Below are 27,500 nucleotides of genomic sequence, written 5' to 3' on the forward strand. Positions count from 1 at the left end.
GGGAGTGAGAGGGAGGTGAGAGGGGAGGAGGGAGAGGGGAGTGAGAGGGGAGGGGAGTGAGAGGGAGGAGAGGAGGAGAGGAGCAGGAGGAGGTGTGAGAGGGAGGGAGGAGAGGAGGCAGGATGCAGGGAAGAGGAGGTGAGAGGGAGTGAGAGGGAGGAGAGGAGTGAGAGGGAGGAGGTGGGGAGGAGGGAAGGGGAGGGATGGAGGGAGGAGAGGAGGGAGGAGAAGGGGGATGAGGAGAGGAGGAGGTGAGAGGGGAGGAGGAGGGAGTGAGAGGAGGCAGAGATGGGAGAGGGAGGTGAGGAGCAGAGGTGAGAGGGGAGTGAGAGGGAGGAGGGGGTGTGAGAGGGAGGAGGAGAGGGTGAGAGGGAGGAGAGGTTGGAGGGGAGGAGAGAGGAGGAGAGGGGGTGAGAGGCAGAGCGGGAGGTTTGAGGTATGGAGAGGGAGGAGGAGGGGGGAGGGGGGAGAGGGGGGTAGGAGGGGGAGAGGAGGGAGGTAGAGGGGAGGAGGGAGAGAGGGGGTGAGAGGGGGGGAGAGGGGGGAGAGGGAGAGGAGAGGGACAGAGTGAGGGGAGGTGGAGAGGGGGGGAGGATGGAGGGGGTGGAGGGGAGGGAGGAGAGGGGGTGAGAGGGGAGGATGAGGAGGGGGGGGGGAGGGGGAAAGTGGGATAAAAAATCACTAGGGGAGCTGGTCCTGGTTCCAATGGCTGTTCCACTCTGGTCTGGTCCTGGTCCTGTTCCTGGTCCTGGTCCTGTTCCTGGTCCTGGTCCTGGTCCTGGTCCTGGTCTGGATGGTTGGTCTGGTCCTGGGTGTGACTGGTGGTTTATTTACAATTAAGAAGAAAAGAGAAGAGTGTAGGGGTTGTCTTAATAATAATCAATCAATCAATTAACTACAGAACAAGAAAAAAAAATACCAGCAATGATATACCATTGAGGAACAAGTGGAGGTAAAAAGAGATCTGAGAAAAGGAAGTGTTAACAGGAGGGGGGGAGAAGCAGCCTCGTAACTGAAAAATTCTGAGAGTGGGAGGTATACCAACACACACAGACACAGGGAAGTGGAATTAGGAGCTGATCTGAGGCTTTGTGAAAAGAGATTACGGATTGGGAGTTTGAGATAATGGTGGAGAGGACATGGGTGAGAAGTTGAATATGATACATGAAAGAGGAGAGAGGGAGTGGGGGGATCAAGGGAGAGCTTAGACTGAGGTAAGGCGGGGGGGATGGGGTGGGGGGGGGGAGGGTGGGGTGTGGTATCTGTGTAATATCGTTGTCTGTTTTGTCATACCTGTTATTAAGGAAAGTGGATGAGTTTCATTTGTAGCAAACAGAAGTAAATAGGAGGGCAGAGCAGTACTTTTAACAATAAGAGTAACAATCAGATCCACAGAGTAATAATCAGTGCCTACCAGAGTAATAATCAGATCCTACCAGAGTAACTAATCAGAGCCTACCAGAGTAATAATCAGAGTAACAGAGTAACTCAATCAGATCCTAACAGAGTAATAATAGATCCCTACCAGAGGAATAATAGATACAGAGTAATAATCAGAGCTCACAGAGTAAAATGATCTACAGAGTAAAAAAGACAAGTAATAATAGAGCCAACAGAGTAATAATAGAGTTCCAGAGTAACAATGAGATCCTACAGAGTAACTAATCAGTGCGCTACAGAGAAAATCAGATCCTACAGAGTAAAATCAGATCTACAGAGTAACAATCAGACAAAGTAATAATCAGACACAGAAAAACAGATCCTACCAGAGAATAATCAGACTACAGAGTAACAATCAGAGCCTACAGAGTAAAATCAGATCCTACAGAGTAACTAATAGATCCTACAGAGTAACAATAACCACAGAGTAATAATAGAGCTACAGAGTAACTAATAGACCTAAAGAAAATCAGATCCTACAGATAAATAATCCCACCAGAGTAATAATCAACCTACCAGAAATAATAGAGCCTACAGAGTAAATAACTACCAAGTAACTAATCAGATCCCCTACCAGAGTTAAATAGATCCTAACAGAGTAAAATCAACTACCAGAGAAAATAGACCACAGAGTAAAATAGATCCACAGAGTAAAACAGATCCCACAAGAAAATAGATACAGAGTAACTAATAGAGCCACAGAGTAACTAATCAGATCCTACAGAGTAAAATAGATTACCACGAGGTAACTAATCAGAGCCTAAGAGTAACTAATCAGAGCCTACAAGTAAGTAATAATCCGACCAGAGTAACTAATCAGAGCCTACAGAGTGCAACTAATCACGAGCCTACCAGAGTAACTAATCAGAGCTACCAGAGTAACAATCAGAGCCTACCAGAGTAACTAATCAGATCCTACCAGAGTAACTAATCCGTGTCTAAAGTATTGGAGAGTAAAGGAATGGTTTTTATTTAGAACAGAGTTTCAACAGAACATGACAGGAACTGTGACAGACAGGGATTTCAGGTGAATGGTTGTACAAATATGGTTAAAATAAATGTATGAGAGTTGGAGTAATCCTCTTCTCTATGCTGTGATCCAAAGTTAGTTAAACAGTCACTCTGTTACCTGTTAGAAAGAGGTGGGAGAGGGAGGGAGAGAGGGAGGGAGGGAGAGAGGGAGGGAGGGGAGAAGAGAGAGGTGGGAGAGGGAGGGAGAGAGGGAGGGAGGAAGGGAGAAGAGAGAGGGTGGGAGAGGGAGGGAGAGAGGGAAGGAGGGAGGGAGGGAGAAGAGAGAGGTGGGAGAGGGAGGGAGAAGAGGGAGGGAGGGAGAGAGGGAGGGAGGGAGAAGAGAGAGGTGGGAGAGGGGAGGGAGAGAGGGAGGGAAATGAGGGAGAAGAGAGAGAGGTGGGAGAGGGAGGAGAGAGGGGAGGGGGAGGGAGAAGAGAGAGGTGGGAGAGGGAGGGAGAGAGGGGATAGAATAGGGATAGGAGAGGGGAGGAGGGGGAACTTAAGGAGCAAGGTTAGAAAACCAAGGACCTCAGGTACAAATCCCTCTCTCACCCCCTCCCTTCTCTCAAACTCAAATCCAAGCTGCTTTATTGGCATGAAAAACATTGTGTCAATATTGACAAAGTAACAATTTATAAAATATAATCGTAATAAAAATAGTAATGATGATAATAATAATAATAATAATAATAATAATACTAATATAATAATAATATAAAATAGAGATAATAAAAAAGTAATTATAAAAATACCTTTATAATAGAAAGAACAACAATAAAATGGTAACAGTCAACAGAATAAATTGCATAAAGTAGTTCAACTAATTAAAGTATAAAATGAACTTCTATTATAACTACTGAAATGAACATGCTTCTATTATAACTACTGAAATGAACATGCTTCTATTATAACTACTGAAATGAACATGCTTCTATTATAACTACTGAAATGAACATGCTTCTATTATAAATACTGAAATGAAATGTTTCATGAGTAAATATGAAATGAACATGTTTCTATTATAACTACTGAAATGAACGTGCTTCTATTATAACTACTGAAATGAACATGCTTCTATTATAACTACTAAAATGAACATGCTTCTATTATAACTACTGAAATGAACGTGTTTCTATTATAACTACTGAAATGAACATGTTTCTATTATAACTACTGAAATGAACATGCTTCTATTATAACTACTGAAATGAACATGTTTCTATTATAACTACTGAAATGAACGTGCTTCTATTATAACTACTGAAATGAACGTGCTTCTATTATAACTACTGAAATGAACATGCTTCCACTAGAAGCATTTCTACCTCTAATATCTCTGTCTACTACCTACTAAAACTATAACTAACTGTCCTCATCACCAATTACATCAGTACTACAACTACCATCATCATTACCACTACTACTACCACCACCATCATTAAACTGATATCATTACCATCACCCCTACTACCATCATCATTACTACTACTACTACCACCACCATCATTAAAGATATCATTACATCATCCCCTACTACATCATCATTATACTATACTACACCACCATCATTAAATGCCATCATTACCATACCCCTACTACCATCATCATTACCACCACTACTACTACCACCACCATCACTAAACTGCTATCATTACCATCACCCCTACTACCATCATCATTACTACACACTAACAATCATTAAACTGCTATCATTAATACCCCACTACATCATCATTATACTACTACTACCACCACCATCATTAAACTGCTATCATTACATCACCCCTACTACATCATCATTACCACTACTACTACACCACCATCATTAAATCATATTACCATACCCCATACCATCATAAACAACTATATACCACACCATCATTAAACTGCATCATTACCATCATCCCTACTACATCATATTACTATATATAAACCAATACACCGTCATTAAACTAGTACCGTTACATCACCCCCCTACTACACTCACAATTTGTGTAATAATCATGACAATAATATTTAAAAAAATATTAAAAAATAATTACACTTACATTTTAGTCAATTAACACAGTCAAAGCTTGATGATTAGTTGGTTTCTTTTGAAGCATTCCCAAAAAGTTATTAGTTTAGGTAGAATAACCAGTGATGTTTTTCCAGCAAACCAAAATTGGTGCAGAGAAAGTTCCCAAAACATTATAGGTTCACATTGCAATAAGTCCAGAATAGTTCATTAGGATGTGGGAACAGTTGGTGGGGAAAACTGTGGGGACATCATAAAATATATCCAAAACACAAAAAAATCAGTTGTGTGGATGATTCTACAATGTTTTTTTAGGTGCAAAAACATCTCACCTGATGTTACAAAATATTCAGAAGACATTTCTGCCTGTTTTAAAGGTTACAGAACATTAATAGTTGTGGAACAGTGTGGATTCATTAAAAACAAAAATCTGTAGTTGTGATGAGATTCATACAATGTTTAAGGTAGGTTGCACAGGACATTGTTAATGTTGCAAGAATATTCTTCTGATATTCACAAAGGTTGCACAGAACATTCCCACAATGTTGCATAATGTTCCACAATTTCCAGATAATCTGTTTTTATGACGTTCATAGCATATTTGTTTTGGTTGTAATATAAATCATTTATGGTACGCAATATAATTTTACCTTTTGGAGGTTAGAACATTACAAGAACATTTACAAAGAGTTAATTACGTTTTAATAATATTACCACAACATTCTCAGCATGCAAAAGAAAGCAGATTGGAAAACATCCCCATTATGTTCCACTCTAGACTGAATGGCAATGTGCATTTAATGACTGTATTGTAGGCCCACTACAAGGTGATATAGAAACACAGCATTTAATCATACAAACACAACCATATTTTTTTTTACATTTCTTACATTGACATGTGGGGTTTGAACATGTAATGTTTCATTCTCAAGCCAGGTCCATTATCCTCTGCACCACCAGGGAAACTCTCTAACATCTTCTTTTTCAGTATTTAGCCATGGCAGTATGGCCAATCAGGAATTCCATACTTCCTTTTTAGCCTTCTTCGACATACAGTGGATTCGGAAAAGTATTCAGATCCCTTTACTTTTTCAACATTTTGTTACAGCCTTGTTATAAAATTGATTAAATTGTTTTTTCCCATCAATCTAGAATACCCATAAGACAAAGCGAAACAATATTTAGAACTGCTTGCAAATTGATTACAAATAAAAACAGAAATACCTATTTACATAAGTATTAGACCCTTTGCTATGAGGCTGACTCGAAATTGAGCTCAGGTGATCCTTTTATTGATCATCCTTGAGATGTTTCTACAACTGATTGAAGTCACCTGTGAAATTCAACTGATTGACATGATTTGGAAAGGACACAGTTATAAGTCCCACAGTTGACAGTCATGTCAGAACAAAACAAGCATGAGATAAGGAATGTGTAATCAGAAAGGATGGTGTTGAGGCACAGCTTGGGGAAGGGTACAAAACATTTTGCAGCATTGAAGGGTCCCCAAGAACACAGTGGCTCATCATTTTAAATGGAAGAAGTTTGGAACCACCAAGACTCTTCTAGAGGAGGTAGGGATGTGACCAAGAACCCGATGGTATTGACAGAGCACCGAGAGTTGTGGATATGGGAGAACCTTCCAGAAGGACAACCATCTCTGCAGCACTCCACAAATAAGGCCTTTGTGGTAGAATGGCCAGACAGAAGCCACTCCTCAGTAAAAGGCACATGACACATATACAATGGCGCTGGAGGAGATGGGTGTCGTTTTACGGGCTCCTAACCAACTGTGCTAGTTTGTGTGTTTTTTCGCATTGTTTGTAACTTATTTTGTAATAATGCTGTAATTTCTTTTGAGAAAATAGCTTTGGATATCAGGACAACGATTACTCCCTCGAACTGACGAAGATTTTTTTTAACGAGTGGACACAAAGATTTACTGCTGACACCGACCAGGCCAAAATCCCCATCGCTCGAGAAGAAGAGACGCCGAAAGGGGAAGGTAGGAGGGTAAACATCTATGCAATATTGAGAAAAAATGAGTTAAGACATCTACAAGGGAATTAAAAAGAAATTTAGTTTCACGAGTGGGTGAAGAAACATGGGTTTGGGCATCGGCAAGACAGAACAAATGCCTCCGGTAAGACAAGGGTTGTCAGTCTGTGTGTATTTGTCAATAACAGCTGGTGAGCTAAATCTAATACTAAGGAAGTCTCGAGGTTTTGCTCGCCTAGAGATAGAGTATCTTATGATAACCTGTAGACTATTTACCAAGAGAGTTTTCATCTATATTTTTCGTAGCCGTCTATTTACCACCACAAGCCGATGCTGGCACTAAGACCACACTCGCAACAAAGCCTCCTTCACTCATGCTGCCAAACATGCCCTCGTAAAACTGACTATCCTACCGATCCTTGATCGGCGATGTCATACAAAATAGCCTCCAACACTCTACTCAGCAAATTGGATGTAGTTATCACAGTGCCACTCCGCTTTGGTCACCAAAGCCCCATACTACTACCCACCACTGTGATGTAGTCTTGTTGGCTGGCCCTCACTACATATGCCGCCAAACCCACTGGCTCCAGGTCATCTATAAATCACTGCTAGGAAATCCCGACATTTAGCTATTGGTCACATAGCAACACACCCAAGATGGAGCAGATATCTCACTGGTATCCCAAACCAACACCTCCTTTGGCCGCCATTCCTTCAGTTCTCTGCTGGCAATGACTGGAACAAATTGCAAAATGAAGGGAGATCTTATCTCCCTCACTAACTTAACATCAGTTGTCAGAGCAGTAGATCACTGCACCCTGTACACAGCCCATCGAAATTAGCCCACCCAACTACCATCCCTATATTGTTATTTATTTTGTTTTTGCACCCCAGTATCTCTATTTGCACATAATCTCTGCACATCTAGCATTCAGTGTTAATACTAATTGTAATTATTTTGCACTATAGCTATTCATTGCCTTACCTCCATAACTTGCTACATTTGCACACATGTATATATATTTCTGTTGTATTTTTGACTTATGTAATTTTTTACCATATGTAACTGTGTTGTTGTTTTTATCGCACGCTTTGCTTTATTTTGGCAGGTCGCAGTTGTAAATGAGAACTTGTTCAACCGGCTCTGCTTAAATAAAGGTGAGAAAGAAAAAAAAAAAAAAAAAGAAAAAAAAAAAGTAACAAGGGTGTGTGTATGCCTCCGTACTCTCTGTCCAGCATGACTCCCAACACCATCAGTTTACTTGCCAAAACTATAGTTGGTTAATACATTTGTGCAGTGGTTGAAAAACTAGTTTTAATGACTCCAACCTAAGTGTATGTATTCTTCCGACTTCAACTGTATCTGTAGTCATTACCTGATCATTTATGGATCCGTATTTCTCAAAGAATTCATGATTTCTATAGATATCCTTACATGATATGTAATATTCATCCTCATATGTCAGATCGAAAATGGACTACATCTGACTCATGATCAATGTCCAGCACCCAAATGATTTTACCTGTTCAGCGCCGAAAATCATCACGCTTCTTCACATGAAGGTGAAATATCTGATTATGCATTTGCACCATATTCAGTAATAGGCTACAAGGCACTGAAGGCAAACATGTATATTTAATCCAAGCTGCTATTTCCAAAGCACACCCTCTGCTATTTCGGTTTAAAAAATGCAGCATAGAATAGAAATCACAACATGTTTGTAAAGAGGAAAACATAGGGCAATCTTTGCTAAAAATATATTTCATTTATTTAACAGAAAATAAAAGTTGCACACCCTCAATACCCCTGCCAACCCTGTTTGTTATGGATGATGGATGTGATGGGTGCAGATTGGGTCGTCGGTCGTCAGCGGCGCTGGTCCCTCACAGTCCAGACCCAACGTGGCGGTAGTGTTGGTCTGTGATCCACTCCAAACTGTCAATGCATAAATCATTAATCAACATTTTGTTGATATTGCAGGAAAATATTGTCATTTCACATAACCACACACAAGGTAGCTACTCTACCTGCTTCATTCATGACGAGAAAACTAAGAACAATACAGCCAGTGAGAAGCTATTTAATTAACCAGTAATACAAAATACGGCCAAACGTTTTAAAACGTTAGCTGTCACCTTGAGGCTTGATAGCGGTAAAAAACGAATCCCTGAAGGGAAGGAAATGTTGTTATTTGTAAGCTAGCAAGGCTACCAGTTTGCTTTTACCCCCCTATCAAGCCTAGCTAGCCCTACTGGCTGAATTAGCTAACGTTCTTGATTCTACATTTACATATACGTCATTTAGCAGACGCTCTTATTCAAAGCGACTTACAGTTAGTGAGTGCATACATTATTTTATTTTTTTCATACTGGCCCCCCGTGGGAAACAAACCCACAACCCTGCTCTACCAACATCCCTGCCGGCCATTCCCTCCTCTACCCTGCCAATTGTGCACCGCCCCATGGGTCTCCCGGTCACGGCCGGCTACGACAGAGCCTGGATTCGAACCAGGATCTCTAGTGGCACAGCTAGCACTTCGATGCAGTGCCTTAGACCAGTGCACCACTCGGGAGTCCTGTTGTAGTTGCTAGTTGCTAATATAAATAAAACATCTCAAATTAGCTAATCACTTTAGCGGTAACTTCTTTGAGGTATTTTCTGAACAGCTTCTCCCTTATTTATGTCTCCTGTTGTCAGTTTGAAACAATTTTCCTCACTCATTGTGGTAAATTCAAAAATGACGTGAACACAAGAAAAATATTTCTTGCTAGGCTATCACTTACAGTGCTTTTAAATTGCAGTTTGCGTGTACCTTTATCCAGAGGTAATAAAAAAATTATAGCTAGTGTCAGAAATAATTATATGGATTTAATATACAGTGGGGGAAAAAAGTATTTAGTCAGCCACCAATTGTGCAAGTTCTCCCACTTAAAAAGATGAGAGAGGCCTGTAATTTCATCATAGGTACACGCCAACATGACAGACAAATGAGAGAAAAAATCCAGAAAATAATGTAGGATTAATGAATTTATTTTGCAAATATGGTAAAATAGATGGTAATAAAAAAAAGTTTCAATACTTTGTTATATACCCTTTGTTGGCAATGAACAGGTCAAACGTTTTGTAATTACAAGGTTTTCAAGCACACTGTTGCGGTATTTTGGCCCATTCCTCCATGCAGATCTCCCCCTAGAGCAGTGATGTTTTGGGGCGTCGATGGGCAACACGGACTTTCAACTCCTCCAAAGATTTTCTATGGGCTTGAGATCTGGAGACTGGCTAGGCCACTCCAGGATTGAAATGTACGAAGCCACCTTCGTTGGTGGGGGATATGTCATGCTGGAAAGACCCAGCACGCATCTTCAATGCCCTGCTGATGGAAGGAGGTTTTAAAAACACATAATGGCCCCATCTCATTTTTCTTTACAGGATCAGTCGGCCTGGTCCCTTTGCAGAAAAACAGCCCCAAAGCATGATGTTTCACCCCCATGCTTCACAGTAGGTATGGTGTTTTTGGATGCAACTCAGCATTCTTGTCCTCCAAACACGACGAGTTGAGTTTTTACAAAAAGTTTATTTTGGTCATCTGACTATATGACATTCTCCCCAATCTTTCTGGATCATCCAAATGCACTCTAGCAAACTTCAGACGGGTGGACATGTACTGGCTTAAGCAGGGGGACACGTCTGGCACTGCAGGATTTGAGTCCCCATGGGGCGTAGTGTTACTGATGGTAGGCTTTTTACTTTGTCCAGCTCTCTGCAGGTTATACTAGGTCCCCCCGGGTGGTTCTGGGATTTTTGCTCACCGTTCTTGTGATCATTTTGACTCCACGGGTGAGATTTGCGGGAGCCCCAGATCGAGGGAGATTATAGTGGTTTGTATGTTCATTTCCTAATAATTGCTCCCACAGTTGATTTTTCAAACCAAGCTGCTTACCCATTGCAGATTAGTTTCCCAGCCTGGTGCAGGTCTACAATTTTGTTTCTGGTGTCCTTTGACAGCTCTTTGGTCTTGGCCATAGTGGAGTTTGGAGTGTGACTGTTTGAGGTTGTGGACAGGTGTCTTTTATACTGATAACAAGTTCAAACAGGTGCCATTAATATAGGTAACGAGTGGAGGACAGAGGAGCCTCTTAAAGAAGCAGTTACAGGTCTGAGAGAGCCAGAAATCTTGCTTGTTTGTAGGTGACCAAATACTTATTTTCCACCATAATTTGCAAAAAAATTTATTAAAAATCCTACAATGTGATTTTCTGGATATTTTTTTCTCATTTTGTCTGTCATAGTTGACGTGTACCTATGATGAAAATTACAGGCCTCTCTCATCTTTTTAAGTGGGAGAACTTGCACAATTGGTGGCTGACTAAATACTTTTTCCCCCACTGTATGTCCAGTTATTGAGCATGTCCTCAAAACTCAAATAAGCATAAAATCGTCCTTATTTAGCATATCAAAAAGCATATCAACATCCTGATATCGACCTCAGTCAAGAGCATATGCATTGTATGTGCTGAGAAAATATACTATGTAGGCCTACTGTCAGTATTTGTCATCATATAGAGAAGATAAGATGTCCACATAGGTCTCAGGATATCTAAAGAGTCAATATCCGGCCATACCATGTATGATATCCGGAGGGAATCCAAAAATGATTTGTGCATGAAAGAAAAATATGGATTTCATATTTGACAAATTTTTGAGCATGTGCTGAAAACTCAGAAATGGATCAGAAATCGTCCTTATATTCAGCATATCAAAATCATATCAAGATCCGGATATGGACCTCAGCAAAGAGAATCATATTTGGAATCAATATAGCATATTATCTTGAATGTGCTGAGAAAACCCAGATATGCGACGTATACAGTCAGTATTTGTCAACAGGAAGAGAGAAAATAGGATGTCATATCTCAGCATATTTAATGAGTCATAGGAAATAGTAGTGATACTCAGAGTAATCCCAATATCATAAATGTCTAAAAGACATCTGGATTCAGAATGTCAGGATATGGTGCAAACCTTTTCGCCCAGTGTTGTTAATCACTCCCTGTTTACAGGCACTTTCCCCACTGCACTATAAACTGCTACGGTGAACCCCTTCTGAAGAATCGAGTAATCTAGATTCTTCAGCTATTAGAAATTTTCGGCCAATCTCCATTCTTCCATTCTTAAGCAAAATGTTTGGTTTTCAAACAGCTAAATGATTTTAAGTGCCAACTGTATTTAAAAAAAAAAATCCAATCTGCACAGTTAGTTAAAGTGGTAAATGATCTTAGAGCCAACACAGATGGCAAACAGCTCTCTATCCTTGTACTCTTGGATTTAAGTGCTGCATTCGACTCTGTTGACATTGATGTCCTTCTGGACAGACTGGAGAGGTGGGTTGGCCTCTGTTGACCATGATGTCCTTCTGGACAGACTGGAGAGGTGGGTTGGCCACTGTTGACCATGATGTCCTTCTGGACAGACTGGAGAGGTGGGTTGTCCTCTGTTGACCATGATGTCCTTCTGGACAGACTGGAGAGGTGGTTGTCCTCTGTTAACCATGATGTCCTTCTGGACAGACTGGAGAGGTGGTTGGCCTCTGTTGACCATGATGTCCTTCTGGACAGACTGGAGAGGTGGTTGTCCTCTGTTGACCATGATGTCCTTCTGGACAGACTGGAGAGGTGGTTGTCCTCTGTTGACCATGATGTCCTTCTGGACAGACTGGAGAGGTGGTTGGCCTCTGTTGACCATGATGTCCTTCTGGACAGACTGGAGAGGTGGGTTGGCCTCTGTTGACCATGATGTCCTTCTGGACAGACTGGAGAGGTGGTTGGCCACTGTTGACCGAGATGTCCTTCTGGACAGACTGGAGAGGTGGGTTGGCCTCTCCGGTCTAGTTCTAAATTGGTTAAGGACCTACTTAACCGGTCGAGAGTTTTTTGTCATCCTTGGTGAACATAACTCAGAGAAAATACATATCACATGTGGCGTTCCACAAGGTTCGATTTTGGGTCCGGTACTGTTCAGTTTATATATGTTACCCCTTGGCAGCGTTATCAGAAAGCACAGCATTGATTTTCACTGCTACGCTGACGATACACAACTTTACATTTCTGTGTCACCAGAGGATTTTAGCTCAACGGATAAATGATTAGACTGTATTAGTGATTTAAACGCTTGGATGGCTCACAACTTCCTCCAGCTAAATCAAGACAAGACCGAGGTACTTATAGTTGGAGCCAAAGCACAGAGAGAGAATCTGGCCGCACATTTTAATTCACAGGCAATAAAGATAAAACACCAGGTAAAAAACCCAGGTGTTATTTTAGACTCTGAACTCAATTTCGAATCACACATCAGGAATGTGACCAAACTAGCTTTTTACCACCTGAGGAACATTGCCAAGGTGCGTCCGTTTCTCTCTCAGGCTGATACAGAGAGACTCATCCATGCTTTTATTACAAGCAGGCTTGACTACTGTAATGCTCTCCTGTCTGGTCTACCCAGGAAAGCCCATTGGTCAACTGTAAAACATACAGAATGCTGCAGCACGGGTACTGACCAAGACCAGGCGGAGAGCACACATTACACCGGTTTTAAGTTCTCTGCACTGGCTGCCTGTGAGTTTTTAAGTTATGTACCCAGTAGGTCTCCTGAGTGGCGCAGTGGTCTAAGGCACTGCATCGCAGTGCTAACTGTGCCACTAGAGATCCTGGTTCGAATCCAGGCTCTGTCGCAGCTGGCCGCGACCGGGAGACTCATGGGTGGCGCACCATTGGCCCAGCGTCGTCCAGGGTAGGGGAGGGAATGGCCGGCAGGGATGTAGCTCAGTTGATAGAGCATGGCGTTTGCAACGCCAGGGTTGTGGGTTCGATTCCCATGGGGGGCCAGTATAAAAAAATATGTATTCACTAACTGTAAGTCGCTCTGGATAAGAGCGTCTGCTAAATGACTAAAATGTAGGTCCCTCAGGTCCTCTGGCACTGGCCTTTAACTATCCCAAACCCAGGACCAAGAGGCATGGAGAGGCAGCCTTTAGTTACTATGCCCCCAGCCTCTGGAATAGCCTGCCAGAGAAGCTGAGGGGGGCAGAAACTGTGGACATATTTAAGAGATCTTAAAAACACACCTTTTTAGCTTTGCTTTTCCTCAGGAGGCTTTTTAGTCGTTCAGTTTTATTGTTATTCTTTTGTTTTTTATCCTCTCATGTTTGTTGTAGTAAATATTTCAGTTTTTATTTTCATCGTTTTTATTAGTTTTCTTCTGTGAAGCACATTGCGTTGCATTCCATGTCTGAAATGTGCTGTATAAATAAAGCTTAATTTGATTTGATTATTCTGTACAAACTGCTGATGTTTACACAGCCACTCTTCTTACATGGGAAGCATGTAAATATTCACCCCCCTTGGCATTTTTCCTATTTTGTTGCCTTACAACCTGGAATTAAAATGGATTTTTTGGGGGTTTGTATCTGGTGCAAACAGCCCAGTACATCACTGGGGCCGAGCTCCCTGCCATCCAGGACCTCTATACCAGGACAGCCCAGTACATCACTGGGGCCGAGCTCCCTGCGTCCAGGACCTCTATACCAGGACAGCCCAGTACATCACTGGGGCCGAGCTCCCTGCCATCCAGGACCTCTATACCAGGACAGCCCAGTACATCACTGGGACCGAGCTCCCTGCCATCCAGGACCTCTATACCAGGACAGCCCAGTACATCACTGGGCCGAGCTCCCTGCCAGTCCAGGACCTCTATACCAGGACAGCCCAGTACATCACTGGGGCCGAGCCCTGTCGTCCAGGACCTCTATACCAGGACAGCCCAGTACATCACTGGGGCCGAGCTCCCTGCCGTCCAGGACCTCTATACCAGGACAGCCCAGTACATCACTGGGGCCGAGCTCCCTGCCGTCCAGGACCTCTATACAGTATCAGGCGGTGTCCGAGGAAGGCCCGAAAAATTGCCAAAGACTCCAGCCACCCTAGTCGTAGACTGTTCTCTCTGCTAGCGTCCGGAAAACGGTACTGGAGCATCGGTTCTCGGAACAACAGGCTCTGTGACAGTTTCTACCCCGAAGCCATAAGAATGCTAAATAGCCAGACTGCTAAATAGTTCAATAATGGTTACCCGGACTATCTGCACTGACCCAATCTTACACACACTCTATGCACACTCACAAGACTATATTTAGCAAATAAGGCATGAGGGGGTATATGTCCAATATACCACGGCTAAGGGCTGTTCTTATGCACGACACAACGCAGAGTCCCTGGATACAGCCCTTAGCCGTGGTATATTGGCCAAATATCACAAACCCCCAAGGTGCCTTATTGCTATTATAAACTGGTTACCAACGTAATTAGAGCAGTAAAAATAAATGTTTTGTCATACCTGTGGTGTACGGTCTGAAATACCACGGCTGTCAGACAATCAGCATTCAGGGTTGAACCACCCAGTTTATAAATACATACCATATTCACACAAACACACACACACTACACTGACACTCTCACACAAAACACGAACACATTCACATACACTACATACGCACACACACACACACACACATAACACACACATGCATACCGACACAACACAGACACACATACACACACACACAGACACACACACACTTTTACACTCATCATTTCCTGCTGCTACTCTGTTCTTTATTTTACCCTTATTATTATCTATCCTGATGCCTAGTCACTTTACCCTGCCTTCATCTACATATCTACCTCAAATACCTTATTATTATCTATCCTGATGCCTAGTCACTTTACCCTGCCTTCATCTACATATCTACCTCAAATACCTTATTATTATCTATCCTGATGCCTAGTCACTTTACCCTGCCTTCATGTACATATCTACCTCAAATACCTTATTATTATCTATCCTGATGCCTAGTCACTTTACCCTGCCTTCATGTACATATCTACCTCTAATACCTTATTATTATCTATCCTGATGCCTAGTCACTTTACCCTGCCTTCATGTACATATCTACCTCTAATACCTTATTATCTATCCTGATGCCTAGTCACTTTACCCTGCCTTCATGTACATATCTACCTCAAATACCTTATTATTATCTATCCTGATGCCTAGTCACTTTACCCTGTCTTCATGTACATATCTACCTCAAATACCTATTATTATCGATCCTGATGCCTAGTCACTTTACCCTGCCTTCATGTACATATCTACCTCAAATACCTTATTATTATCTATCCTGATGACTAGTCACTTTACCCCTGCCTTCATGTACATATCTACCTCTAAATACCTTATTATTATCTATCCTGATGACTAGTCACTTTACCCTGCCTTCATGTACATATCTACCTCAAATACCTTATTATTATCTATCCTGATGACTAGTCACTTTACCCTGCCTTCATGTACATATCTACCTCAAATACCTTATTATTATATATCCTGATGCCTAGTCACTTTACCCTGCCTTCATGTACATATCTACCTCAAATACCTTATTATTATCTATCCTGATGCCTAGTCACTTTACCCTGCCTTCACGGGCGGCAGGTAGCATAATGGTTAAGAGCGTTGTGCCAATAACCGAGAGGTCGCTTGTTCTAATCCCTCTGTCGATGTGCCCTTGAGCAAGGCACTTAACCCTAATTGCTCCTGTAAGTCGCTCTGGATAAGAGCGTCTGCTAAATGACAGAAAAAAAAAAAAGAAAAAAAAATTATACCTCAAATACCTCGTACCCTGCACATTGATCTGGTACTGTTACTCCCTGTATATAGCTCCACATTGATCTGGTACTTCCTGTATATAGCTCCACATTGATCTGGTACTTCCTGTATATAGCTCCACATTGATCTGGTACTTCCTGTATATAGCTCCACATTGATCTGGTACTTCCTGTATATAGCTCCACATTGATCTGGTACTTCCTGTATATAGCTCCACATTGATCTGGTACTTCCTGTATATAGCTCCACATTGATCTGGTACTTCCTGTATATAGCTCCATTTGTGTATTTTATTCCTCCTGTGTTACTATTTTTATTTTTATTATAATTGTTTAGCTGCATCATTGGGAAGGGCTTGTAAGCAAGCATTTCACGGTTAAGTCTAGACCCGTTGTATTCAGCGAATGAGACAATTAAAAATAGATTTTAATTTGATTTGAACTCTCTTTGTCCTCCCATCTCGCCTTGACATGACGCTCCTGACTCAGACACCCACAGAGGAAAACAGATTATGTTACAATACCACAGGAGGACCTACACACATAGACACACACAACCTGCTTACAACAATAAAACATGAAAAAATAAAATGTGGCATTTTCCCGAGTCGGACAGGACTTGTTTTCGGACATTTACATTTTCACCACTTCCAGCTACATCTGGTCTCCCATCCAGGGACCCTGCTTAGCTTCACAGGCAAACCAGGGTCACATATTTCTGGAACAAAATGTGCCAAAACTTACAACTGGAAAAAAGGTAGCGAAAGCAAAGGCCAGGGAAACATAACCGAAGATAGGGAAAATTGCAGGAAAGAGGGAGGCGTTTTGTTTAATTGCTTTATTATTTTAAAACAAATTCACTGAAAACTATTTTTTGCATCCATTTGCAATTCATTTGCTCTCGCATTTATTATTTCCTTGCAATATTTTGTTTATCAATACTTTTGGGTTTTATGTTCTACTATCAATACTTTTGGGTTCATGTTTTGTTTTCAATATCATTATTTTTGTTTTTGCAATGCTAAGGATTTTGTTCTCGCCTTCAGAAGTTTTCTTGATATTAATGGACCAAAAGTAACTCACTAACTAGAGGATTGCACCATAAAACACTGTTACTCCATTTAAATGTCTTTAAAGCGGCAATCCTCATTTGAAACATTAACAAAGTGTTCAGCCCACCTCAGTTTCGGTAAAAAGCTGTGGGAAAGGGGCTGGAGAAAATTCTCAAATCCAAAGACTACGGATCCATGATGTAACATTTTTAATTTTTAAAGCTGCAAAATGTCACTTTTTGGGGCGTCCTGACCAAATTCACATAGAAATGTTTGTTATAGATCTGTCATTCTCATTGAAAGCCAGTCTAAGATGTGGTAGATCTGTTCTATCTGCGCTATTTCTATACTTCCTGTTCTTTTACTTTCGGTTTTGTACACCAGCTTCCAACAGCTTAAAATAGAATTGTTTTGGTGATGGAAAATATATTTCACAGCGGTTTAGATTCTCTACTCTATACTGGCTTGTTTTGTCACATAAACTGAAACTAGGCAAACTGTTAGAATTTTAGCAACCAGGAAATGGCGGATCTATTTCTGCATAGTGCATCTTTAAACAGACAGATTTTTTTGGTGATTTTCTATTATGCTAATCACATGTAAAAAAAAAAATGTATTTCCAGTTTCCTATGTGAAAAAACGTTGAAATGTGAAAATCTCACTTTCACATGTGTAATTTCAAGTTCACATGTGAAAAACAATCACGGAAAAGTTTTTCACATATGAAACTGCAAATTGTGATTGTTTTTTCATATGTGAATTTGTAATTCCCGAGTGGCGCAGCGGTCGAAGGCGCTGCATCTCAGTGCTTGAGGCGTCACTACAGACCCCCCTGGTTCGATTCCAGGCTGTATCACAACCGGCCGTGATTGGGAGTCCCATAGGGCGGCGCAAAATTGGCCCAGCATTGTCCGGGTTTGGCCGGTATAGGCCGTCATTGTAAATAAGAATTTGTTCTTAACTGACTTGCCTAGTTAAATAAAGGTTAAAAAAACAATGCTACAACATTCTTACTGATACTGTATCTATATTCAGACCCCTTGACTGTAGCTTCCGTCTGGCCACTCTACCATAAAGGCCTGATTGGTGGTGTGCTGCAGAAATGGTTGTCCTTCTGGAAGGTTCTCCCATCTCCACAGAGGAACTCTGGAGCTTTGTCAGAGTGACCAACAGGGACGGCCTGTTCAATAGGGCGATATGGGCGACGCACTGCCAAACGGGAAAAGGAAGGGATTTTTTTTCTAATCAATTATATCACGGCAACAGTAGTTATCAGTGTTCACGTCTGATCTGCCAGCCACTAAATGTCAAATCAGGCTAAAGTCGTGCTTCAAATGGCCCCCGCCCGTTTTTGGGGCGATTTCAGTCAAGTTGAAAATCGCCCAGAAGTCTCTCATAGCCTGTCATGTAAAATCAATTTTTTCAAATTTCAAAGCTTTCAATACATTCTCTATGGGTGTCTGTGGGCTTGCACTTACGCGCTTTCGTCATACGTGACGTAACCATGAACGTAACTAAGACAATAGCGGCTAGCAGCGTCTCTGTTGCGACCTGCAGTGTGGCGTTATTTTATGTTTTTAATTTGTAGACTTAGTTTACAAACATTCTGCCAACCATGGATTTCCAGTGGTTGGTTTTGGACTGATCTTGTTGATCGTGTACATACCCGCTACGAACGGACTAAATAATGAAAACGCTTGCTGGCAGCGGAATCCCAATACAGCTGGGAGACTTGGCTGGATGACAGAGTCCCGGACAGAGAAGTGGAGCCGGCCGGCTTCACCCTGGTCAGAGCGGACCGCGATCCTGGTAAGAGAGCGACTCTGTACCCCGACATTGAACTGCTTTCTGTGTCATTGCGACCTTACTATCTGCCCCGTGAGTTCCCCCAATTGTTTGTTACCGTTGTGTACTGTTGATAATCACAAGTTTACTGGAGAACTGAGACCAAGTAGAGACTTTGGACAGGGTGGATATGGTATAATAAAGGCAGTTTATTCAGAGGTAAAGATATCTGGAATCGCGTGCACGGACTCGTTTCACAAACTCTTAGGGAGAAGAGAGCCCGAAAACATTGTGTGCAGACATTTTATACAATAAATGATGTAGGTTGAATCTAGTAGTTCTGATCTTCTGATTGGTCCTGATGAGTTGGGCGAGGTCCCCTCCACTGTTGCATTGGCTCTGAGTCGGGTTCTCTGTCTTCAAATGTTCAGCCTAAAGAGAGGGGATTTTTTGTGTGTGTGTGTGTGTGTGTTTAACAGTGATGATGTGTGTGTGTGTGTGTTATCAGTGATGATTGTGTGTGTGTGTGTGTGTGTGTGTGTGTCCTCAGAGCAAGAACTCATGAGTTGGAAGAACTGAGAGACCTATGGCGTGGGTGTTGTCCTTGGCCACCTGCTGACAAGGCTGACAAGATAGGACTCTTTTGTCCATTGTTATAGGATAGGAACAGCATTGATTGAAAACAAACGCCCAACACAAAATGGGTCATGCACAAGATTTTAGTCAGACCAAGCTATAACATTATATATTTACTACGACAGTACATTCAACCAAAAGCTAATATAACAAAGGCATCAGAGATTATTTATAATCTGTCACAGAAACTGGAATCCATCTCCCCAGATCAGTCAATAAATGCTTCTGGTATTGACTTATATGCTGCCCCTGTCTTCATGTTGTTGCTGGACATATCTTTTTTAAAATGTGTGTAGGTCACCTAAATCATCAGAAAAATTACCCCTCCTGAGAATTTTTTCAGGAGCCGCCACTGGTGACCAAATATATATATTTTTTAAATCCACATGTGAAAATCTAATTTAACGTTTACTCCAATGTTTGTGAACAAAGTAAATTTAAACAAACACTGCATAGCCTAAAAACACGGTTCACCCCTAGATCTGATGTCCGCGCTCCCGCAGAAATCTAATTAGCATATAAAAAACTCCCCTAAAAAATCTGTCTATTCACATGTGAATGTTGTTCTTATATGAAACTGCACATCAGATTCTCACGTGAAAGCTTTCAACATGTGAAACTGCACATTTCTCATGTGAGGTGAAAACAACATGTTAAAAGTTGGTGTTAACGTGAACACTAAATATAATACAAGCTCAACATGTGAAAACAGCCATTTCATATGTGAAACTGCAAATTTGCCATGTGTTTTTATTGTAAGGGGGCACACACAGATTAATCTCTCCTCAAAAACAAACATAGCTCTCCGCTTCCACACACACACACACACACACACACACACACACACACACACACACACACACACACACACACACACACACACACAGACACACACACACACACACACACACACACACACACACACACACACACACACACACACACACACACACAGACAGACACACACACACACACACACACACACACACACACACACACACACACACACACACACACACACACACACACAGACAGACAGACAGACAGACAGACAGACCGACACACACACACACACACACACACACACACACACACACACACACACACACACACACACACAGACAGACACACACACACACACACACACACACACACACAGACAGACACACACACACACACACACACACACACACACACACAGACACACACAGACACACACACACACACACACACACACACACTTCCCTCCCAGGCCAAATCCTAACCTGAACCTGAATGTGTGAGACAGTGGGCTGATAGTGAGCGTGTTGTCTCATGCTCAGGGCGTGACAGATCAGTGAGAGTGACATGGAGATTCCTGACACGCACACACACACTCGCACGCACGCACGCACACACACACACACACACACACTCACTCACTCATACAACCTTCCAATAAAATGTGAAATTTGCAGTTTCACATGTGAAAATTGCAGATGTGAAAATCAAATTTGCAGTTCTACATGTGAGAAACATTCATATGTGAAAATCTAACAAGTAGAATTGCAAATTCTGTAATGCCATTCTGTAAAAAGGTTACTTAGCCTACCTATAATAATTCAAGTGCATTCCAAATAATCCAATCATTATTATTTATTTCTGAGCTATCGACTCCATTAAGACTGTAGTTGCATTGATATACATGTCAACTTAGATCTACCAACAGGGAGTGTTAATGCTGCATGGCTCTCTTCTTCCTACGTTGGTACGGGACTGTTTTCCGGTTTGTATGCATGGTAACGTTTTCAAATTCTAGAGATAACATGTTTAACATAACTGTGGTTTTCTTAACATTTTTATTTTTCACCTCCCTGACCAAGGCCCTTCTCCCCCGATTGCTCAGTTTGGCCGGGCGGCCAGCTCTAGGAAGAGTCTTGGTGGTTCCACATTTATTCCATTTAAGAATGATGGAGGCCACTGTGTTCTTGGAGACCGTCAATGATGTAGACATTTTTTTGATAGCCTTCCCCAGATCTGTTCCTTCGACACAATCCTGTCTCGGAGCTCTACGGATAATTCCTTCGACCTCATGGCTTGGTTTTTGCTCTGACATGCCTTTCCAAATCATGTCCATGTCATTATGGGGTGTTGTGTGTAGATTGATGAGGATTATTTTTTTTTTAATCCATTTTAGAATAAGGCTGTAACATAACAAATTGTGGAAAAAGTAAAGGGGTCTGAATACCTTACGAATGCACTGTACCCGAAGTGCTGCTTGTTCACCCTAGTTCCTCTCCTTGTACTGGTGGAGGAAACCCGGCTCTTCTCATGCTGACAGACAAATTCCAGAAAAATAGGCTAGAGTTAAAACATGAATTCATTAATCTCCTATAGCTTGTTGACAGCTACAGCTGTAGTACAATTCACCAGCTAAAAAAACAAGTCCTGTTCAACCTGCTTCCAGCAACACAGCAACATAACTGATTTAGCAAACATTTAACTTCATAATTGCCAGCTAGCTAGGTGTAAATGGTATTCATCTAGCTAGCCAGCTAGTTTAACATGCAAAAAAACGGCCTACACCTAAATCTATAATCCAATCTAGATAGCTATTTAGCCATCATTTCATTCATGGCTAGCTAGCTAGCCAACTTAGCCTGTGTCCCTATCGCCCAACACGGGTTAGCATTCTCACCACAGTGGCTATTTTCAGTAGGTAAACAAGACAAACTGACAAACATGAAAATGATTATCATCATATCATGCATGGCTTGCCTTAGCACATCAGCAATGAACATTCTAACGCTAGTTAGCTAGCTAGCTACCAATAGAATCCAGCTGGCCAACTAACGTTAGCTAGCAGGCTACCAGTAAGCAAATGTTTAGCTAGATAGCTCTAGCTAGCTAGCTAGCTAACAATAGCTAGAAATGAAAATGACTATATGATACTGTGTTCAGCTAATAAAGCATGCACATAATAAAGTAGCTAGGAAGCTATTTTAACTGTAGACTCCTGTGTAGCTATGGATTATGATTCATGACAGATTGAAACACTTTCAAAATATCCTTCCCACTTGGCATCAACCCGACATTGATGATTTCCTTCCACAGAGCTGCATTGATGCCACAAGCTGAATTCAGGGCAACACTGTTATTAAAAGCTATGCCTAAACTTTGCATGTTGTCCATGATGAAAATATTAGTAAATTCTATGATCTGTGGATTTTTCAAATATTCCGCGGTTGCAGATAGCAGGACGTGCCACTTGACAGAAGGCTTGACAGAATGGACTTTTTATCTCATGAATGTCCCAGTCCCCTCATTTTTTCAACCAATCATGGCTGAGCAAGATTCTGTATTTTCTCCTTGGCTAAACAGCTTTGTGATTTTACATTTATTATTAATATTTACAGATTACATAAAAGTTTGTTATTAAGGCCGTCAAACACCCCAGATGAGCTACGGTGTCACATTTTGGTTGATTTATGAACATTATAGAAACGTATAGAAACTGTTTAGAAAAGTATTATTGTGTGAAGAATTATATGGAGCTATTATTAACATTGCTATTGTGACACCCGGTGGATACTTTTGGATTTACCTGTAGTATAGGCGGCAGGAAACCTAGCGGTCGATGTGCCCTTGAGCAAGGTACTTAACCCTAATTGCACATGTAAGTCGCTCTGGATAAGAGCTTCTGCTAATTGACAAAAATGTAAAACATTTATATTTTTAAATTATGGTATGGGGTTATGGGTAAAGATGGCGTCCGAGTTAAATGGAGCCTGTATGTAAGATGCAATTTCCACAACAACTAAGAGCGTTGAAGAACGAGCCTCAACTTCTCCACTGTTTTGGTTCCCTGGCTACAGCGTGAAACAGCGTGAAGCGAACCGTGCACATGCACAGATACTGTGTCAGTGTGTGACTGTGTGACTGTGTGACAGTGTGACTGTGTGACTGTGTGACTGTGTCAGTGTGTGACTGTGTGACTGTGTGACTATGTGACTGTGTGACTGTGTCACTGTGTGACTGTGTGACTGTGTGACTGTGTGACTGTGTGACTGTGTGACTGTGTGACTGTGTCAGTGTGTGACTGTGTGACTGTGTGACTGTGTCACTGTGTGACTGTGTGACTGTGTGACTGTGTGACTGTGTGACTGTGTGATTGTGTCATTGTGTCATTGTGTGACTGTGTTACTGTGTGACTGTGTGACTGTGTGACTGTGTGACTGTGTGACTGTGTGACTGTGTCAGTGTGTGACTGTGTGACTGTGTGACTGTGTGACTGTGTGACTGTGTGACTGTGTGACTGTGTCAGTGTGTGACTGTGTGACTGTGTGACTGTGTGACTGTGTGACTGTGTGATTGTGTGATTGTGTCATTGTGTGACTGGGTGACTGTGTTACTGTGTGACTGTGTGACTGTGTGACTGTGTGATTGTGTGATTGTGTCATTGTGTGACTGGGTGACTGTGTTACTGTGTGACTGTGTGATTGTGTGAATGTGTGACTGTGTGACTGTGTGACTGTGTGAGAGCGAAGTCTTGCATCTCACTCATCTCAATATCTGCAGTGTTGCTAATGGCAACGTCATTTCGCTGAGTCTACCTTTAACTAAGAATAAAATATTTAATTTATAATAATCATTTGCAAAAAAGTTTACTCTCTTGCTTCAGAGGATGTGCTTTGATTTTGTTGTCACCATGTGCTATTTGTGTGGCATTCTATGTTCAATATTCACAAATACTGTAAGTGATCTGCTACTGTGGTTTACGTAGCATTTTTTACAGTAACGTCCAAAATTCATCAAATATATCCTGGCCGTTGAATATTTTCCCACAATGCAATGTAATGTATGGTAATCTACTGTATTCAGGTTATACAGTATGTTACTGTTGATTTTACAGTAATTTACGGTGACAATGGTCTGGATTTATTTTACAGTGTGTATACACTTCATCATACTGTACATTTAACATTAACATCTATATATTTAGCCTGTATTACACACCCATATGTCTACCCCTAGTAAACACCCATACGTCTACCCTAGTAAACACCCATACGTCTACCCCTAGTAAACACCCATACATCTACCCTAGTAAACACCCATACGTCTACCCTAGTAAACACCCATACGTCTACCCCTAGTAAACACCCATACGTCTACACTAGTAAACACCCATACGTCTACCCTAGTAAACACCCATACATCTACCCTAGTAAACACCCATACGTCTACCCTAGTAAACACCCATACATCTACCCTAGTAAACACCCATACGTCTACCCTAGTAAACACCCATACATCTACCCTAGTAAACACCCATACGTCTACCCTAGTAAACACCCATACATCTACCCTAGTAAACACCCATACGTCTACCCTAGTAAACACCCATACGTCTACCCTAGTAAACACCCATACATCTACCCTAGTAAACACCCATACGTCTACCCTAGTAAACACCCATACATCTACCCTAGTAAACACCCATACGTCTACCCTAGTAAACACCCATACATCTACCCTAGTAAACACCCATACGTCTACCCTAGTAAACACCCATACATCTACCCTAGTAAACAGCCATACGTCTACCCTAGTAAACACCCATACATCTACCCTAGTAAACACCCATACGTCTACCCTAGTAAACACCCATACATCTACCCTAGTAAACACCCATACGTCTACCCTAGTAAACACCCATATATCTACCCTAGTAAACACCCATACGTCTACCCTAGTAAACACCCATACATCTACCCTAGTAAACACCCATACGTCTACCCTAGTAAACACCCATACGTCTACCCTAGTAAACACCCATACATCTACCCTAGTAAACACCCATACGTCTACCCTAGTAAACACCCATACATCTACCCTAGTAAACACCCATACGTCTACCCTAGTAAACACCCATACATCTACCCTAGTAAACACCCATACATCTACCCCTAGTAAACACCTATACATCTACCCCTAGTAAACACCCATACATCTACCCTAGTAAACACCCATACATCTACCCTAGTAAACACCCATACGTCTACCCTAGTAAACACCCATACATCTACACTAGTAAACACCCATACGTCTACCCCTAGTAAACACCCATACGTCTACCCCTAGTAAACACCCATACATCTACCCTAGTAAACACCCATACATCTACCCTAGTAAACACCCATACGTCTACCCCTAGTAAACACCCATACATCTACCCTAGTAAACACCCATACGTCTACCCTAGTAAACACCCATACATCTACCCTAGTAAACACCCATACATCTACCCTAGTAAACACCCATACTTCTACCCCTAGTAAACACCCATACATCTACCCTAGTAAACACCCATACATCTACCCTAGTAAACACCCATACGTCTACCCCTAGTAAACACCCATACATCTACCCTAGTAAACACCCATACGTCTACCCTAGTAAACACCCATACGTCTACCCTAGTAAACACCCATACGTCTACCCCTAGTAAACACCCATACGTCTACCCCTAATAAACACCCATACGTCTACCCCTAGTAAACACTGTGATGTCACGAGAGGCTGTGTCCTGGAGGGACGTTACATCCCCCTGAGATGGCTGCAAACCCAGACAGCTATGGCTCCATCTGCTGGTATGGTCGGGAACTCCAACCCTCTATGGCCAATCTTCCCACGCAGCTGAAACCAATCAGGAGCTGATGAGCTGAAGGTTTGTTGAAGGGAAGAGACACGGTCTCCAGGCTGGGCTCTCTGGAGGACAAGAGTGCTGCACGTCCACTTCCATGAGGAATATAAGGATTTGGAGATACTTACCTTTGGGAAATACTCACCTTTGGATATATGCACCTGTGGAAATACGTGTGGGACATTTGGAAGGACGTTTTGCTGGGTTGGCCACTAGCTGCAACGTGGAATACAGTAAGACTGGGGAAAAGTTATTTGAGCGAGGGAGAGTTATGATTTTGGATGTGGAAGAGACATCCCTGAACTGTTAACCCTTAAAGAGCCACCAGAGAACAGAATTGTGTTATACTTTCGTTAGTTTCCCAAGACCTTTAATAAAATCCTTGTTTTGGTTGAACTTGGTCTCCTTGCACTACTTGAGCAATCCCGCTGAAAGCTGTGTAGCCTCTCGTGACGTCACAGATGGTGGAGAATACAGGCACGCTCAAGCGTTAATAGTGCATGTCAGAGGAGGATACCGAAGGTTTGATCACCCAGTTTTCCAAGTTGGCCGTGAGGCTCCCGCCGACTGAAATGGAGGACATATTGAAAGCCCTTGTTGCTGGCCAGCAAGCCCAGATGCAAGCAAACGTGGCTCTCTTGGAGGAGCAAAGAAAGCCAACCTTCTGAAGGCAGAGGAATTGCAGTTGCAGAGACAGAGGGTGGTCCAAAATACCCGCCCAATAAAGGCAAGTGACTTTATATCTAAGATGGGAGCTACCGATGACATTGAGGCATACCTGCATGCATTTGAGGCCACGGCCACTAGGGAAGCCTGGCCCAAGCAACAGTGGGTTGGTCTGTTAGCCCCCTTTCTAACCGGGGAATCGCTGAATGCTGTCCGGGACCTGGGCCCTGACCAGGTTACTGACTATGATGCCCTGAAGTCTGAGATCCTCAGCAGATATGGACTCACAAAGTTTGGTATGGCCCAGCGCTTTCACAGCTGGACCTTCCAACCAGACCAACCTCCTCGGGCGCAGATGCATGAACTTGTCCGAATCGCAAGGAAATGGCTGGATCCGCAGAGGAATACAGCAGCGGCGGTGGTGGAGGCCGTTGTGGTGGATCGTTACCTACGCGCCCTGCCTTATGAGGCAAAACGGTTCATCAGTCAA

This window comes from Coregonus clupeaformis, unplaced genomic scaffold, assembly GCF_020615455.1.
Source record: "Coregonus clupeaformis isolate EN_2021a unplaced genomic scaffold, ASM2061545v1 scaf0842, whole genome shotgun sequence".
Classification (NCBI taxonomy): domain Eukaryota; kingdom Metazoa; phylum Chordata; class Actinopteri; order Salmoniformes; family Salmonidae; genus Coregonus; species Coregonus clupeaformis.